At 43.1% G+C, this 18373-nt stretch overlaps 1 protein-coding gene across 5 annotated transcripts in view; it reads right to left on the reverse strand.

Annotated features, from left to right (window-relative positions):
- The window catches only part of Gnb1 (G protein subunit beta 1), a 61060-nt gene extending 42947 nt beyond the window's left edge, over window positions 1-18113 (reverse strand). For 4 of the 5 annotated variants that reach the window (XM_028757814.1, XM_028757813.1, XM_028757812.1 and 1 more), the window contains exon 1: window positions 18006-18074. The gene's annotated coding sequence lies outside the window, so the exon portion shown is untranslated. Of the gene's footprint in view, window positions 1-18005 lie in introns of all 5 variants that reach the window. The other variant, XM_028757811.1, reaches the window with a different exon arrangement.
- Between the last annotated feature and the right edge of the window lie 260 nt (window positions 18114-18373).

Genomic DNA, 18373 nt, shown 5'->3' on the forward strand with positions numbered 1-18373 from the left:
TCTGAGTTTGAGGCCAGCCTGGTCTACAGAGTGAGTTCCAGGACAGCCAGGGCTATACAGAGAAATCCTGTCTCGAGAAAAAAAAAAAAAAAAAGATGTGTATAAGACCATTTTTAGTTAGAATTTAAATAGGTAACACTCGAATTACAGATTTGAGAGTAAATACAAATTTGTCACCAACTGTATAAGGAAACTCAGTAACAGAACTTTAAAAGTACTCTGATAATCACCTACTGGGCAATATAGCTATTTAGATAAACAGCAGCTTGCTATGAATGTACATCCTGGCTTTTGTAGATGGACTAGTCTAATTAAGCATGCTACACAGGTCAAAGTTTCCAGACTACCACTTCCCATGACCAGCACATGCCCAACCTGTACTAGGATTTATTTTGTGTGCCTGACCCTTAAAAGGATCCTATGCCCTTTGGTGTTAGTTGTCTCCTGGAATCCTGGGAAAACAGAAGGGCTATCTCTAGCTGTCCCTTATATGCTGGTGTTTGATATACACATGATATTTCAACTTTTATTTTAAAATAGCTTATTGATCAAAACCTGTAAACACTCATTTATTCAAGAAATAAATTTGAGCAGGGCATGGTGGCACACACCTTTAATCCCAGCAGAGGTAGGCTAATCTAAGTTTGAAGCTAGCCTGGTCTACAGAGCAGATTCCAGGACAGCCAGGGCTACATAGAGAAAATCCTGATCCAGACCCAATAAAGGGAAGAAATACTTTTGAATGTCTATAATGTAAACTATAATGATGTAATGTAAAAGTGTGCTAATTGCTGAAGACAGTCAAGTACAGACAATCTTTGCAGTCTTAGTGGAGAAAGCATGGAAAACTAACCCCATAAGTTGACAGGAAAGAGGGATTCCACAAGGCAAATTAGATAGGCAAACTCCAAGTGAACCAAGCCAGGTTGTGTTCACTATTTTTTTTAAAGGCATCAGTGCTACACACATCACTTTGAAAATTTTTTTTAGAATTTAAAATTTTTAATTTCATGTTATGACTGTGTGTCTACATGTGGATATGTACAGTAAATGCAGTTGTCTACAGAGGAATAGGATCTTAAGGAACTGGACTTACAGTGCTAGTTGTGAGCTGCCTGACATGGGTGCACCAAGTACTCTTAATCACTAAAAACTCTATCTATCTACCTATCTACCTAGTTTTTAATCATGGCTGTCCTATAACTCACTTTGTAGACCAGACTGGCTTCCAATTCAGAGATCTGTCTACCTCTGCCTCCCAAGTGCTGGGATTAAAGACATGCACTACCACTGCCAGATCCTCTAGAAGCTTTAATTATATTTATTGGGGGTGGGGAGTGGGTGGGTAGGAGGAGAGTAGAGTGTGCAGGAGCAAACATACCCATGGCACATGTGTGGGAGTCAGAGGACCACGGACCACTTGTAGAGGTTCATTCTCCATCTAACAACAAGTTGAGTCCTGGGAATCAAAAAAATCATGCCCCCAGGTTTGGTGGCAAGCATCTTTACCAGATGAGCCATCTGCAGAATAAGAATTTTACAAAGGAGAAAGCCAAGTCCAACATGTAACAGAAGGCACTATAGTGGAACTAAGCAGTCCACTGGTCATGAATGTACCGTGCTTACTTAGTAGAGTAGCCTAGTTACGATGCAGTATCTATGGTTATAGTAAGTTAAAATCCAAAGTCTATAAACTACTATACTAAAGATCATCCAGCATGTCAAGATTCTGAATAAAATCAAATGGTCCTGATTTGACTCTGTAGAGTTAATTTAATCATATGAAATATGAATGTGATAAACTTCTTTGTACATATACACTGTAACATATCTTGAGGCTTTAAGTTCTAAACACTGTATTTGTATGGTACTGTCACTTAATTTTTCACAATCTCAAAACAGAATGCTTGAAAAGCTCTTTACAGGCTGCATTAAAATGTGAAATCAAGATTTCTCTCATCAGACAGGGCACCAGTAGCTCCACTGTTTTACACTGAGTTACAGACACACACCACCATGCTAGGCTTTTACGTGGGAGCCAAGGATCCATACTTATGCTTCAAAAAGAAACTGAAAGAAAGCAGAATTGAAAAAAGTCATGCCTCTGGCTACTTGGGATCAATAGATTCTTTGTGTGAGAGAAATTCATTTTGGTCCTGATCCTGTGCCAGGCACCAGTGAGGGCTAAAAAAAAAAAAAAAAGTACAAATATAGCTTAAAGAGTTTGAGCACTAGCCGGGCAGTGGTGGCACATGCCTTTAATCCCAGCATTTGGGAGGCAGAGACAGGTGGACTTCTGAGCTTGAGGCTAGCCTGGTCTACAGAGTGAGTTCCAGGACAGCCAGGGCTACACAGAGAAACCCTGTCTCGAAAAACCAAAAAGAAAAAAAAAAGAAAAGAAAAAGACAGGGTTTCTCTGTAATATCCCTAGAACTCTGCAGACCAGGCTGGCCTTGAATTCAGAGATTCAACTGCCTCTGCCTCCCCAAATGCTGGGATGAAAGCCCTGTGCCACTACTGCCCAACTAACACCATTAATCCCAGCATTTGGAAAGCGAAGGAAGACAGATCTCTGAGTTTGATGCTAACCCGGACTATCCAGCAAATACCTAGACAGCCAGGGATACAAAAGAAATCCAGTCTCAAAACAAAACCAAAAACTAAACAAATAAACAAAAAGAATATCCAACAAATTCTCAACCAAAGAACCATTAGTCATAAGACTTTGCCCAGAAAAAGGCTGAATAAGGAAATCAAGCTATAATAAACATTCCAAGTTACTTATCAATGAGGTAAAACACACATCCTATTAACAAGAATACGATCAAATCCTCACAGCATGTTGGGTACAATGTATTACCCCATTTATTATTTGTCTAGCAGGGGCTTTTTACTTTCATGAACTTTTTTGCTTCCTCCCAATCCTACCTAATGCAGCATGGTGACATACTGGCATGAGACTAAAAATGCATGTATTGAACTTTCCAAAGGTAGAGGAACATGAAAGTTAAGTATATGGGTAGGATGAGATGACTTGTAATTTCCTATGTTTTTACTAGTTAACCATATTGTACCATTTTTGTCTTAAAATTGCTTGAAAGAAAAAAGCTGAACATTAAATACATCTTTAAGGCAATGGTAAAATCTAGAAGCAAAAAATTAAACTACTTCTTATGCCTTCTTCAACCCCACCCCCACCCCCACCAGTATTTACCTGGTCTAACTAAAGCTCTTACAAGATTCTGATAGGCCCCAAAAATATAGGGAACAAATAAGAGCCTGGTTAGAAAGATGGCTCAGCAGTTAAAAGCACTTACTGCTCTTGCAATGGAAATCTTGGTTCAGGTTCAGTTTTCAGCACCCTATAATCAACCTCCTGTTCCCCAGGGACTCCAACACCCTATTCTGGTGTCAGTAGGCACCAGAAATGTGCATAGTGCACATATATACACACAGACACTCACACATATACATAAAAATGATTTTTTAAAAAGCTTCAAAGAAAGGAAATAAGGAAGAAGAGCAGACAGACTTTTGCACCAACCTCTATTATTTCTGAAAACCCTTTCTCAAGTTCCTTCCATTGTCCTATGTACTAACTGAACAACGGTATCTGGTCCACTGTCCAACAAGGCCTATCATTCTCCATACAATCACCTCCAGCAATCAGTCTGTCTCTAGGAAAGGTCTGTGCTATCCCTAGGGTAGACACTGGGATGGGAAGGAGGCACAAGAAAGCCAAGCAACTGTGGGATCCTGCAACACAGGCTGTAGTTACATAAGCACCATCTTTTCATTTCACACCATCCAACTAGAGAAATGAGTCATAAAGCACCATAGATTCAAACACATCATCAGGTAAGAATGCAATTCTCCAAACAAGTAAGAGTGGCTGTTAAGGCATTAATGGCACATACCTGCAGCTGAGCTCAGATGAGAGGATCACAGCAAAGCAAGTTCAAGGCCAACTTAGACTACATGGTGAGACTCTTTGTCTCAAAAACAAATAATGCCTCTAAAAAGTTCTATATAATTACCTTAATATGTCTCTAACAGCATTCACACACAACCCCATTGTCTTATTAGCTTATTGTATCAAAAGCAGGAAGAGGGGGGCCTTAGGTAGGAAGACTAAATATCTGAGGCTAGTTTAGGGTACACAATGATCATTTTCAAAAGAGGAAGGGAAGAAAAGACCACAGTCAAGGACATCTAATAGGCAGTCCCTTATTACTCAGACAAATTTTTTTTTTAATTATTTAGGTAAATGAGTGTTTTACCTACATGTATGTCTGTGCACCACATATGTACCTGTTGCCCACAAAACCAAGAAGAAAGTTAGGGACCTACAAGGACTTGAGTTATGAGATGGTTATGCGTCACCAATGAGTCCTGGGAATCAAAATGGGTCCTCTAGAAGAGCAGCTCATGCTCTCTTAAATCCTGAGCCATCTTTCCAGCCTCCACAATGTTTTTCAATTCATATGTCAATAAAACTGAAGGCAAATGGAATTGTGTTACTGCTCTTGCAGTGTACTCAATAAGCTGACTTTTGGACTGGGAAACAGCTTAATGAACAAGAGATTTGCTATCAAGCCTGGCAGCCTGTGTTTGATTCCTGGAATCAACACAGTACAAGGAGAGAACCAACTCCTGTAAACTGTCCTCTGACCCCCCCCCACACACACACAGTACTGTATTATGCATGCAGGCACACAAATAAATGTTCAAAACCAAACAAAAACCAGCGTGGTAACACGCGCCTTTAATCCCAGCACTCAGGAGGCAGAAGCTAATGGATCTCTTGAGTACAAGGCAAGTTTAGACCCCAGAATGAGTTCCAAGTGAAGGATGCATAGTAAGACCCTGCCTCAGCACACAAGTTTGCATACACACTCACTCAATACTCTCAGCTCCCCCAACTAAATGATGTTCGGAATGTTGAACAAACTCACAGCACTAAGAAAAAGAATGTGGGACGCTTGGAGTTGACTGACAAGAGAGGAGTACCAAGTTTCACACTAGCTAGCTATACCCTCCTGATGAAATCACATTCTAACAGCTGGGCCTGACATGGTTGCTTTAATAAAAAGAAGCAAGCACTGCATAAACTTCAGCATGGCACAGGAAATGAGGTGGGAAAAGTTTGATCTGATTCTCAAATTTGGGAAACTATACAGTCGACTAATGAATAGCTAATAAAGAATTAATAAACTGGGCAGTGGTGGCGCACGACTTTAATCCCAGCACTTGGGAGGCAAAGGCAGGCGGATTTCGGAGTTCAAGGCCAGCCTGGTCTAAACAGTGAGTTCCAGGACAGCCAGAGATATACAGAGAAATCCTGTCTTGAAAAACAAAACAAAACAAAAAAATAAAAGAAAGAAACTAAGAAAGCTCAGTAGAATACCCCTTCAAAGACTTCCACAAATACCACCAGGAGTCAATGTGGCAGAATTTCAACAACGGAGCTGACTACACACAAAGCTGTCAAACACACAAGAGAAGGAAAGTCAAATTTCACTCAAAACATCCTTCTCTCACACCTAGTTATAGGAAGCAAGGGCCAGCAGGAGGCAGGGTCTTACCTAGCTCAGCCTATCTGTGCTCTGCACATTTTGAACAGCATTCCCATAGTCTCTCCCTTAATTAACAAGGTAGCTTGGGACAAAAGGGATGGGTCAGCAGTTAAGAGCAACAGCTAATCTTCAGAAGACCTAGATTTGAATCCCAGCACCCACATGTGGGATGAGACTAAGAAAAAGATCTGTGGGCAAATCTTAGACCTTATATGGCATTTACTCTCTTCTACAGGGCTGATATGCCTCAGTATAGTGGTTGCCCAGCATGTACAAATTCTTCAACTCAGTCCACAGCACCACATAAACAAGGTGTGGTGGTCCACATCTGTAACATAAGCACATTAAAAGGCAGAACCAGTTCAAAGTCATCCTTGGGTATATAGCAAAACCAGATTAGAATACCTAAGACTCCATTTAAAAAAAATAGCTATACATAATTATATAATTTTCTCATAGAACTACTTTGTTTTGGGAGGCAAAGTCTCAATATCTAATCCCAGATACCCTTAAACTCTAGAACCTCCTGCTTCTCCAATGCTGACTAAAGGGTACACTCCCACACCCAGCTTACTACATGTGGTCTTTGAGAGTTTTGATCACCTTAAAAACACAAATAATTCACTGTTGTGCTTCTCCCAAACTGACTATTTTCCTTTTTTTCCCCCCTAACAATCGTGAGCTTGGCAAAATTAAGAGAGAAAAAAAGAGAGGGGGAGAATATGATATCTTAGTACAGAAATGTTCTTGCTACATCCCCGGACCTGCACAAATGTAGGGCTGGACAGCAGGGACTTCACACAGGGACCTAACTTCTATGAATATACAGCTAGGCATGACAGAAAGCAATACACACATGACAGAAAACATAACAGCTGTTCAGGATGCTGAGAGGAACACCAGTTAAGCCCAAGGACTCAAGACCAGCCTAGGCAACATAGGAAGATCCTTTCACAAAACAAAGCCAAGGAAGAAGCTGTAGAAAGGCCTACCATGACAATGTCATTAAACTAATTCCCTCTCTTAAGAACCTCCCCCCCATCCCAAGATCTGTAATCTATTTTTTTTTAAAGGCTAGTTACAAATCAGCAGATGATAAAACTCAAGGCTCGGCCACACTTCATCTAGCCATTCATTAGCTTAAATTACTGACTTCTACTATAAAAACCAAAACAGAATTATACCATAAAGTATTGTAAAGTATATTTCAGCTAAACATTCAGGCCAAAGGCATAATTACAGCAGAACTCTCAGACCCCGACAGGAAAGGGAGGTGCAGGAGCTCAGGTGCATGGCTTGGCAGAGTTTTTCAGCGTCTCTGCCCTCCCCCACAGAACCCCAGAATCCTCAGCCACATAAACACCAACTAGGAAAGGAGGAGTAGAGAACCCTACTTGTCTAATCACAGTTATTCATCATGTAGCCAGTTCCTCTTTTTTGTTACTTCTTAGAAATGACCCAATTAACGTCCAACTGCTCACTACAAAAACATCTGATTTCCCCCCCAAACCCTGTTTGGGGGACAGGGGGAAGTAGACCTGGCTGTCCTGAAATTCACCTGTCTCTTCCTGAATCATCACTGCCCAAACATCTGATTTTTATGATTGGTTGATACAACCCACTTTATTTGGTCTTTTTTTTTTTTTTTTTTTTGAGACAGGGTCTCATTGTGCAGCCTTAGTTGGCCTGAAACTATGTAGACCAGGCCTGCCCCTGCTTCTGGGGTTCTGATGCTAAAGGCATGTGCTACCACATACAGCTAAAAGCTCTATTCTTGAGCAAGATATACAACAGAAATAGAGAAAGAGGACTGAAGGTACAGTTTGGTGGCTGAGCACTGTCCAACACAGGATAGACCCTGAGTTCCATCCTCACTACCACCGACTCTGAAAGAAAAAAAGTACATGGGAGATCCTAAGTTAGAAACACAAGGAAATGTGACACACAGGATAGAGCACTAGGTACATAGAGTTGAGCAGTATCTGCCAAAATTCAGGTCTTCTCGGAACTGTGACCTTATTTGGAAAGAAGTTTCTTTCAGGTGTAATCAGGCAAACTAAAATAAGGTCACACTGAAATCGGGTGGGGCTTAACCAAATGACTATGCTCTTCTAAGGAAAGCAGCTGCACAGAAAGAAGGCTCTATGAAAAAGAGGCAGAAAACTGAAGTGATGCAGCTACAAGTTACAAGAGTAAAGAGGAGAGCTTCTCAATGGCAAAGCATTATATGCCTAACAGAACTCTTCCCTGGCATCTGCAGTTGAAGCATACCCCTGCCTGCACCCTGATTTCAGACTTCTTTCCTCTACAACTATGAGGGTAAGTCTGTGGTTGTTTTTTACAATTCCCGAGTAGGGCCCTGGGGAACCATCTCATGAAAGGAGGGAAAGGAAGTCAGGCACCCGCAATGTCCACTAAAACTGACGCTTTATTATTTGTTTTGTTGTTTACATATTTATATTTGGAGACAGAGTCTCTCTATGTAGTACTGAGTTTGACTCTCCAGAACCCACATAAAAAGCAAGATGTGGCAGCATGTGCCTATAATCCCAGTACTGAGAGTGAGGCAGATCCCAAAGGCCTGCTGAGCTCCACAAAGACTCATCACAAAAACTGAGGAAGGTCTGAAGAGATGGCTTCATGGTTAAGAGCAAATACCACTCTTCCAGAGAACCCACCGGGCATCTCACAGTTGCCTATAACTCCAGCTCCAGGGTATCTGACACCCTCTTCTGACCTCTGAGGGTACCCACATTTATCATGCACAAACACACATAACATAAATAAAAATAAGCATTAAGGTCCACTAAAATACAGACAACTAAGAAAAACATTATAGATTCTCCAAGTCAGCTTCTGCCGTCTAACATCCATGTAGGAGCACCCCAAAATGTTCTCCATATACACTACAAAGCCGCCTCCCTTCATATTAAATCACTTGGAAAACTTTTTTTGCCTCAAACTCAGAAATCCACCTGCCTCTGCCTCCCAAGTGCTAGGATTAAAGGCGTGTGCCACCACTGCCCGGTTGGAAAACATGTTATCAAAAATAACATTTTTATGGAGAAAACTTAACTCTAGCTCCAAGGGACCCAAAGCCTTCCTCTGGCTTTCAATGGAACCCATATATGTAGTAGTCTAAGACTCACACAAATCTTAAAAAGACAGACATAGTGGTCCATCCCTTTAATCTCAGCATTCAGGAAGCAGAGGCAAGCAGATCTTCTATAGAGCAAATTCCAGAACATCCAGGGCTACAAAGAGAAACTTGTCTTGAAAAATAAAAAAAAAAAAATAAGAAAGAATGAGAAAAAAAAAAACAGCCTCTCACAAGTTGTTAGAAAAGGATTTTTACAGACGTATTAAATGAATATTGTTTGGCTGGGCAGTGGTGGCACACGCCTTTAATCTCAGCACTTGGGAGGCAGAGGCAGACGGATTTCTGAGTTCAAGGCCAGCCTGGTCTACACAGTGAGTTCCAAGACAGCCAGGGCTACACAGAGCCGTGGGGGGGGGGGGGGGGAGACTAAATTCAGAGGGCTGGAGAGATGGCTCAGTGGTTAAGAGCACTGGCTGTTCTTCCAAAGGTCCTGAGTTCAATTCCCAGCAACCACATGGTGGCTCACAACCATCTATAATAGGATTTGATGCCCTCTTCTGGTGTGTCTGAAGACAGCTACAATGTATTCATATAGATAAAATAAATAAATCTTTAAAAAAAAAAAGACTAAATTCAGTAGTCAGGTAGGTTCAGATTGCAGTGATGAGATTGAGTCCAGGGCTCCCACAGAAAGAAAAACACTCTGCCACAGAGTTGTAGTGCCAGCTGAAATGGTCAATTTCTTTTTCTTTTCTAATTATTAGTGTGTAAGTACGTGGGTAACATGCATCAGAAGATAGATTAATAGTCCTGTCCTCTCCTTCCACTTTGTGGTTGTTTTTTGTTTCTTAACAATTTTTATTTATTGGTGGGGTGGGGGTATTATTATCATGAGCCCCAACCATGTTTTTGAGGCAGAGCATCTTTTATTTGAGCCACATTACAAACTCAAGTAGTCAGTTTCTTAAAGAATAGTTCTAACTTAGAATCTGAAACTGATAATTTTTCAAATAGTTACATAAAATCATTTTACTGAAGCTTATGTTCTGAATGGATCTTGTATCCACCTGTGAGGTCATAGCACCATACAAAGGTCATTTGGGAAGTGAAAGTTCACCGATATAAGGAGATATTTGAAATGTAGACAATGCTTCATTTTATAATTTCAAAACCATTTCACTTGTACTATCCTCTAATCTCATAAGCAAAGTACATTACCCTCCAGATTAAGGATGTGCGCCTTAGTGGTACAACATTTATTTGCCTAGCATACATGGGGCCTGGGGGATTCATACTGTGTCATTGGTAGCAGACACAAAAATTCCAATTTTCGCTTGAAAATGTCTATTTTTTAAAAAATAATTTATGGTTGAGTGGTGGTGACACATGCTCTTAATCCCAGCACGTAGGAGGCAAAGGCAGATCTCTGAGTTCAAAGCCAACCTGGTCTACAGAGTGAGTTCCAGGACAGTCATGGTTATACTGTGTTGAAAAACAAAAATAAAATTTCATTATTTTTTATGTATGTGGGTGTTTTGCCTACATGTATGTCTGTATACCATATGCATGCCCTCAGAGACCAGAAGATGTCCAGAACCAGGAGTTACAGATGGTTATGAACAACCATGCAAATGCTAAGAATCAAACCTGGGTCTTCAGGGAGAGAGAACCAGTGCTCTTAACCACTGAGCAATCTCTGAGATTTTTCTATTTTATTATGTCTATTATTATAGTATATTAAATATTCCTATTATATTATCATAAAATAAAACCTTGAGAAGTTCTATAGTATGCTATGCTATCCAATACTCAAGTTATTCTAAGTACCTGGTTCACTCTGTTCATGTTGGAGCCTGGGACATATAGCAAGACTTTGTTTCAAAACAGTAAAAATAATAAAAGGGAAGGATTAATGATTTTTTTTTGTTGTTTTTTTTTTTTTGTTTTTCGAGACAGGGTTTCTCTGTGTAGCCCTGGCTGTCCTGGAACTCACTCGGTAGACCAGGCTGGCCTGGAACTCAGAAATCCACCTGCCTCTGCCTCCCAAGTGCTGGGATTACAGGCGTGCGCCACCACCGCCTGGCCGGATTAATGATTTTTTTAAAGCCCTGGTTGATCTGAATCTCACTATGCAGACCAGGTTTACCTCAATCTCAGAGATATCCCTGCCTCTATCTCTGGGATTTAAGTCTGGGATTAAAGACCTGCCCAGTCATTAACCTCAGTGCTGTGAAAATAACTAGTTTGTACCACAGCCTTGATCTGTGTTAAGTAGTTGGCTGTTTTACTCATCGTCAGTACAAATCCAACACAGCAGTAAGTCAAATAAAATGTTTTATGATTACAAGTAGTTTTAACCTAAGGAACCCTTAAACAGGTTGCAGGAACTGCTAAGAGGTTATACAGATTACACTTTAACATTCACATTCACAGGTCAGAGTAAGCAATGATCCCAAGGCTCCAATCACCATCAAAGGCTAATAAGCCCCAAAGGCCTCCATCTCTTCTACAGCCTTACTCATATAACAGAAGTCAGATTCAACAAATATTTGTTGTATGCCTTCTCAGGAGCTACATACAGGGTGATGCACCAGTAAAGAAAGATAAGTGTCTTTCTTCCTGAAGCTTAGGTGGGAAGCCAGGTTATGAAGTCTGAGGTCCAGAAATGACCTGCAAAGAGAGGCTCCGAAATGGAAAGAATGAACTTGAAACACAATTCACAGAGCAAGAAAACGTTCAAGGTCTGTGGGGCAGAATGTGAGGATGGAGTAGCCACCATCCCAGCATGCACAAATCAAAATCATTATCTGCCCTAACAAGCACCCAGGACAGAACCTAAACTTAGTGCCCCACCCCATGCAACCCTAGGCTCATTCTTGATCACCAGCTGAAACCCAACCAGCCTCCTCCCTCCCTGAGGAGCATGGTCCAGGCTTAAGCACGGTCCCCATCTAGTCAATCTACTCAAATCTTCAACAGCTTGTTAAGAGTTCTCTAGACGAAAGTTCACAATTTTTTCCAAGGCTCTAATCTTTTTGTATCTACTTCTCCCTAAGCAAATTCCTGGCCTCAGATAAATAATTACTGAGTGTTTATTATGTGCCAGACAGTGCTCTGGTGCTGAAGACAAGGGGGATAACAGAGTCTGGTTGCTGTTTGTTGTATGAGAAACACCCCATCTCCTCTCCTCTGTCCCAGACCTCAAATTTATTTCAGGGACTTCGCTGAGCTCTAGAACTGGTTAGGTATCCCTGAGAACCACTGACCTCCACTATTCCTGCTGGTCAGGCTCCCACAACTTTATCCTCAGGATCCAAAAAAAAAAAAAAGATGCTGAGTAAGCATTTAACATATTAAATTAATATAAAGGAAAGGGAATATAACACACAAGCATTTATACTCCTTATAGAGAGTATATTTTTATGATCACCACAGGGCTGTTGAGTCACAAGACAATCACACAACTACTTACTACAAGTTAATAAGCATGTTTCATCCACCCTTACTGTTCTCAATCTAACAATCTTACAAACTAATTTCTATAATCTCTTCCCTCTTGACAAAATACATTATAGAACTTGGGACTACTAATTATTATCTTAACATGGCCTTTTTATCAACAGCAGAATGGACAGGACTCAACTAAATAATTCTTAGAACTATTTCTATGTGATCTTAGCCTCCTTTTTTTTTTAAGATTTATTTATTTTATGTATGTGAGTACACTGTCACTCTCTTCAGACACACCAGATTCCATTAAGGATGGTTGTGAGCCGTGTGGTTGCTCGGATTTGAACTCAGGGCCTCTGGAAGAGCAGGCAGTGCTCTTAACCGCTGAGCCATCTCTCCAACCCCTATCTTAGTCTTTTAAATTGGAGAAATTTTACAAATGCTCTCTCAAAATTCTGATTTAATAAGACAAATCACTGAAGGCATGGTAGCACATCTCTTTTTTTTTTTAATTTATTTATTTATTATATATGAGTACATTGTAGCTGTCTTCAGACACACCAGAAGAGGACATCAGATCCCATTACAGATGGTTGTGAGCCACCATGTGGTTGCTGGGAATTGAACTCAGGACCTTTGGAAGAGCAGTCGATGCTCTTAACCACTGAGCCATCTCTCCAGCCCAAGCACATCTCTTTAATCCTAGCACTTGGGAGGCAGAAGCAGGCGGATCTGTTTGAGTTTGAAGTCAGCCTGATCTACAGAGCTAGTTCCAGGACAGCTAAAGCTTCACAAAGAAATCCGGTCTCGAAAAACAAAACAAGCCGGTCGGTGGTGGCGCATGCCTGTAATTCTAGCACTTGAGGCAGAGGCAGGCGGATTTCTGAGTTCAAGGCCAGCCTGGTCTACAGAGTGAGTTCCAGGACAGCCAGGACTACACAGAGAAACCCTGTCTTGAAAAAAAACAAAACAAAACAAAAAACCAAAAGCAATTAAACATCTCGAGTTCAAGGCGAGCCTGGTCTACAGAGCAAGTCCCAAGAATGACAAGGCTACAGAGACAAACCCTGTCTTGAAAACACCACCCCGGAAGACTGGGGACGGGGAGTGTTCCACAGGCAGTGGCCCATGTCTTTAATCCCATCACTTGGAAGGCAGGAGCAGTGGATCTCTAAATTCAAGGCCAGCTTCACCCATCTACAGAGACAGTTCCAGGACAGCCAGGAATCCACAGAGAAACCCTGTGGGAGGTAGGAAGGCAACTGTGTTCTATAAAAGAAAAAGGGTTTCTGTCATGGAAGCCAATAGCAGCATCAGGGGATCAACATGGCTCCCTAAAGCCAGTACTGTACAAGGAGGTGAAAGAGCAGTCAGCAGTCCTCTTACTCAGTGACAAACTCCAATGTCTAAGATGTCTGCATTTCTTAAATGAGTTATGCACCAAGATCCAAACTTTTAAAAGGCGTGGTCCCCATTCCCATTCGAGGACAGTTAACATGATACATCCTCTCTTCACATACACATCCATACAGTATCACAAGACCATTTTCCCATCACTTTGTTTTGTATGTTTTAATTTAAATGTTTTTCCCTCTTGTTCAATGATCACTAAACCTACCATTTAATTGTGCTTCTACTTCATAATTTCTACAAATATTCTTAATAATAAACAGCTCTGGGAAGAATGTAATGAAAACACTGAGGGATGAGAGGAGCCTTGAGTAGTTCAAGACTCCTAATCCTGCCCCCACTTCCCAAGTGCTGAGATTACAAGTACATACCACCAGCTCCTAAAATCAAAATTTAAAACAAGGTTAAGAATTAAGAAGATGCCAGCTGTGGTCTTAGCACTGAGGACTCCCCTCCACTCCCCCCCAAAAAAAAAGAATTAAGGAAAAAAATTAAAGATTTAAAAATTAAAGATTAAGAAAATGAGCTTGAGAGCCAACTCAGATGTCAAGAGCATTTGTTTCTCTTGCAGAGGACTTGGGTTTTATTCCCAGTTCTCACCCTTCTGGCGTCTACAGGAGCCAAGCACACACAGGTACACATATCACATATACATGCAGGCAGGCAAAATACCCATACACATAAAATACTAAAAAATAATAATAATTAATTAAAAAAGAAAAACAAAACAATCCCAGCACTTGGGAGGCAGGCGGATTTCTGAGTTCGAGGCCAGCCTGGTCTACAGAGTGAGTTCCAAGACAGCCAGAGCTGCACAGAGAAACCCTGTCTCGAAAAAACAAAAACAAAACAAAACAAATTCTAAAATGTTTTGTTCCGTGTCTTATGAGACTTATGCTAAAAGGTGTTTTTAAATAATATGGTATAAAACTGGGCATGATGGCTCATGCCTGAATCCTAGCACCTGGGAAGCTGAGGAGGAGGATCACCAGAGGTTAGAGGCCAGCCTGGACTACATAGTAAATACCAGGACAGCCTAGATAAGACAGTCTTTTAGAAACTAAAGGGAAGTGGGGAAAGCACACCATATGGTCAAGTCCAGATAATAAAACCGAGAATATCTATTACCAATCCACTAATGCTAAAACCAAAGCCCACATAAAGAATTTAATCCAATTTGGTGACTGACATGAGCCAAATCTGCTGGGCAGAGAAAAACAATCCAATGAACAAACTAATAACTGCAGATACTATACTTCTAAAGCAAAACTGTTGTGGATCACACGGTAAGCACCAGCCACACAGCCAGAAGACGGTAGGTGATTACAGACTGCTCTCATGTCTTTCTCAAGGCTCCATTTAGAGCTGTTAACTTTCCAATAATACCAATGCATAATAGATTTTCTTAAATTGTACTTACATAGTGCAAGTTTGTGCATGAGTGGTGGAGGCCTTATAGAAGTGCATTTTTCCCTTCCCCCAGAAGAGCTCCAGGAATCTAACCTGGGTGCTCAGGCTTGGTTGGCAACGAGTACCAGAACATCCAGCGCGGTATTTTTTTTTTAAAGATTTATTTATTATTTATATGACACACACTAGAAGAGTGCATCGGATCACATTACAGATGGTTGTGAGCCACCATGTGGTTGCTGGGAATTGAACTCAGGACCTCTGGCAGAGCAGTCAGTGCTCTAAACCACTGAGCCATCTCTCCAGCCCACAGCCCAGTATTTTTAACTAAGTGAAATAAAGCTTCAATATGTCCGTGCACCACTTCTTTTGAGAGAGTATCTTCTCTAAGTCAGCCTGTTTCTCCAGTGATCAATATAAATGCACCTGGATGATCGCAGAAATCATCCTCACTAGTAGATGTGAAGTTTCGACTCTTAAAAAAAGAGACAAAACCACCATTATGCAGACATTGGGGAAAGGGAGGGTTTAGACAAAGCTTTATCTATAGGTAGACCAGGTTGTCCAAAGTGCTGGGATTAGAGGATATCTAATCAATTCTAGTTTATTTTGCAACCTTCTAAATCTAAGGAAATTTACCTGGTCTCTCCTTCTCCCAAATCAGATATAACTAAGGCTATAAAAAAAAAAAAAAGAAAAAGAAAAAGCTTTTTAAAAAGCGTGCTTAAGGGACACTCTGCAATACTCCAATTAAACAAATATAGCTTTGATGTCAGCTCAACTGCTATATAAGAACTGCTTGTATCCAGTGGATGAGCTCATTCATGGAAAGAACTGTCAAAGTTGCATGTTCAATCTCCTGCATAAAAAGATTCTTACAAGGAACCACCAGATAAATACAATTCTGACACTGAGCATCTCACACTAAACCCAGGAGCCGGGCATCAGGTACGAGCACACAACCTCAGAAAACCTACTTTTGATTTTCCAGACTCTCACCTTTTAAGAAAGACAGCACACTGTAGCAGAGAAATACATTCAGGCAGAACCCTACACCGTGCAGTATAGCCTCTCCCATGGATATCAGGGCCTTCCTAGTTGTACTGAAGGTCAATCTCCCTAAGTCATATCAAGCCTGAACCTAGTTCTGCTGTCTAGAGGCTCAAAGCCTGTCTTCACATTTCCATCCCTAGCCGAACACCCAACGTAAGACATTTTCTTTTTGCAATATGAAATACCTTCCAGAAGAATCCAGAAGACATCTTAGCATGAAAAGCGAAAGCCTTATCTTCAAATAAAGGCTGTTTCTCCCGTCACCAAAACCACTACAGCTTCAGATTGTAAAAACAAACAAAAAAATTTTAGAAACTGATTAATGGTTTCTCTGGGGACCACATTTAGTCTCCACAGTGAAATGGAACTTTTCACAATATTAACACTGCCATTTATTTGGTCGTCATGATAGAATGACTACATATTTTCTTAGTTAACAGTAAATCTGACAGGCTGCTTAACCACATAAAAAAGGCTTGATTGCTGCTATCAGGTCAAAACATAACAATACAAAGTACTACTACTACCAAACCAACACTACAAATTACTTGAAATTTCAATGTTCATGCACAAGTGTCATTAATATAATTACTCATAAATTCCACTAATTCGGGGCTGGAGAGATGGTTTAGGGGTTAAGAGTATTGGCTGATCTTCCAAAGGGTCTGGGTTCAGTTCCCAGCACCCACACGTCAGCTAATGACTGTAACTCCAGTTGCAGGGAATCTGACACCTTCACATATACACACAGGCAGACACAATCAGGAAAAAGAGCAATGCACTAAACAATTAATTAATTAATTAAATGAAGTCCCGCTAATTCTCCTCTCAAAATAAAAATTCTGGCATAACCTCTTTAAAGATGAGCTGAGCACGTATAGGAATGCTATTTCGGGATGCTAACCCTGTGGTTTAAAAAAAAAAAAAAAACAGGAAAAAAAAAAAGTTCAAATGCATCAAAAGGTCAAAAGCCAAGCTGCAGTTCCCCAGGGAAACCCGAGGCTGTGGAGACACGGAAAGGCTAGGCCACCCTCTGAGTGCTCTGGGCAGGACGTCCCCTCCCAGCACAGTGGCATCAGGCGAACCCAGGAGCCCGGCGCGTTTTCCTCTGCACCGGCCGCTAGAGCCGGCCTTTGTTTTCAGCCCCGGCAGCGGACGGCGCGGTCCTGGCTGACAAAGGCGGGCATCGCCATCTTGTCGCGGCGGCCGGACGCGGCGCCCATTCATTTGCGGGCGCCTGAGGCCAGGAACGCCGGCAGCCAAGGGAACTGGGAAGCTGGGTAGCGGTAGGCCCGCACCCGACAAGGGGGGGCGGGGGATGGCCGAATCCTGGAGACCCGCCCCGTGTCCGCTCCCCGCGCGCCCAGCCGAGTCCCACGCCCCGCAGGAAGGCGCGGTCCGGAGGGCAGAGCTCGGCTTTTGTTCCCGCGGGGGACCGACTGCGAGAAGAAGCGCCTGCGGCGCGCCCGGCATCCCCGCCTTGGCAACCCATACAGGCTCGAATCTATGACCCGGGCCCCAGCTCTGCATCCCGTTCCCTTTATTAAACTCAGGACCACCTCCGGGGTCCGGCATCAGGCCCTAGACCCCCCGCAACAGCCTCGATCCTATGATCATGGGTCTGGGAACCGAATCTCGACAATGGGCTTTGAACCCAAGACCACGGGCCAGGTCCCGCATCCGGGATCCAGCCCCGGATCCCAGATCTGGCCCTGAACCCAGAACCTCCACCCGGGTTGCCGCATCTCGGATCCAGCCGCGGTCCCGCACCCCGGATGCGGCCTTGAGCCTAAGACCCCGGCCTGCATCCCGGCCTAGGCGGCTCCGCCCCATCCCTCACCTCGGGACCCCGGCCCCGACCCCCACCCAGCACACCCCGGGATCGCCCGTCCCACCCTCAAGAGCAGGATAAAGTCGGCGGCCGATGACCCCTGGGCGGGAAGAAGAGCCGTAGGGCCCGGCCCAGCCCCAGGCAGGCGCCGCTCACAGACCCCAGCCGCGCTCACCTCGCCCTCGCCCGGTCTGGCGCCCACGCCGCCGCCTGGTCGTCGCGCTCGCGGCCTGCGGGCAGGAGCCGGCGAGGCTGGTCGGGTCCGCGCGGCGGCTGTTCCAGTCCCAGCCCCGCTACCCTCGCCGCCCGCGCCCGCCACCGCCGCCGCCGCCGTCGCCGTCCGCCCCTCAGACGCCTCCAGCCATCAGGATGGGCGCGGCGGCCCCTGCCCGCAGCCTCGGGAAACCCCACGTCGCGTCACCGCGCACGGGCGGCGTGCGCGTGCCGCTCTCCGCCCCGCCCCCCCCCCCTCCGCCCCGACCAGCCTGCCCGGACCATCTTCCTGTCCTATCTGGCTATTTCTGCCCCCAACCCCCCCTCCCC

Source organism: Grammomys surdaster, unplaced genomic scaffold (genome assembly GCF_004785775.1).
Source record: "Grammomys surdaster isolate TR1022 unplaced genomic scaffold, NIH_TR_1.0 126185, whole genome shotgun sequence".
Classification (NCBI taxonomy): Eukaryota; Metazoa; Chordata; class Mammalia; order Rodentia; family Muridae; genus Grammomys; species Grammomys surdaster.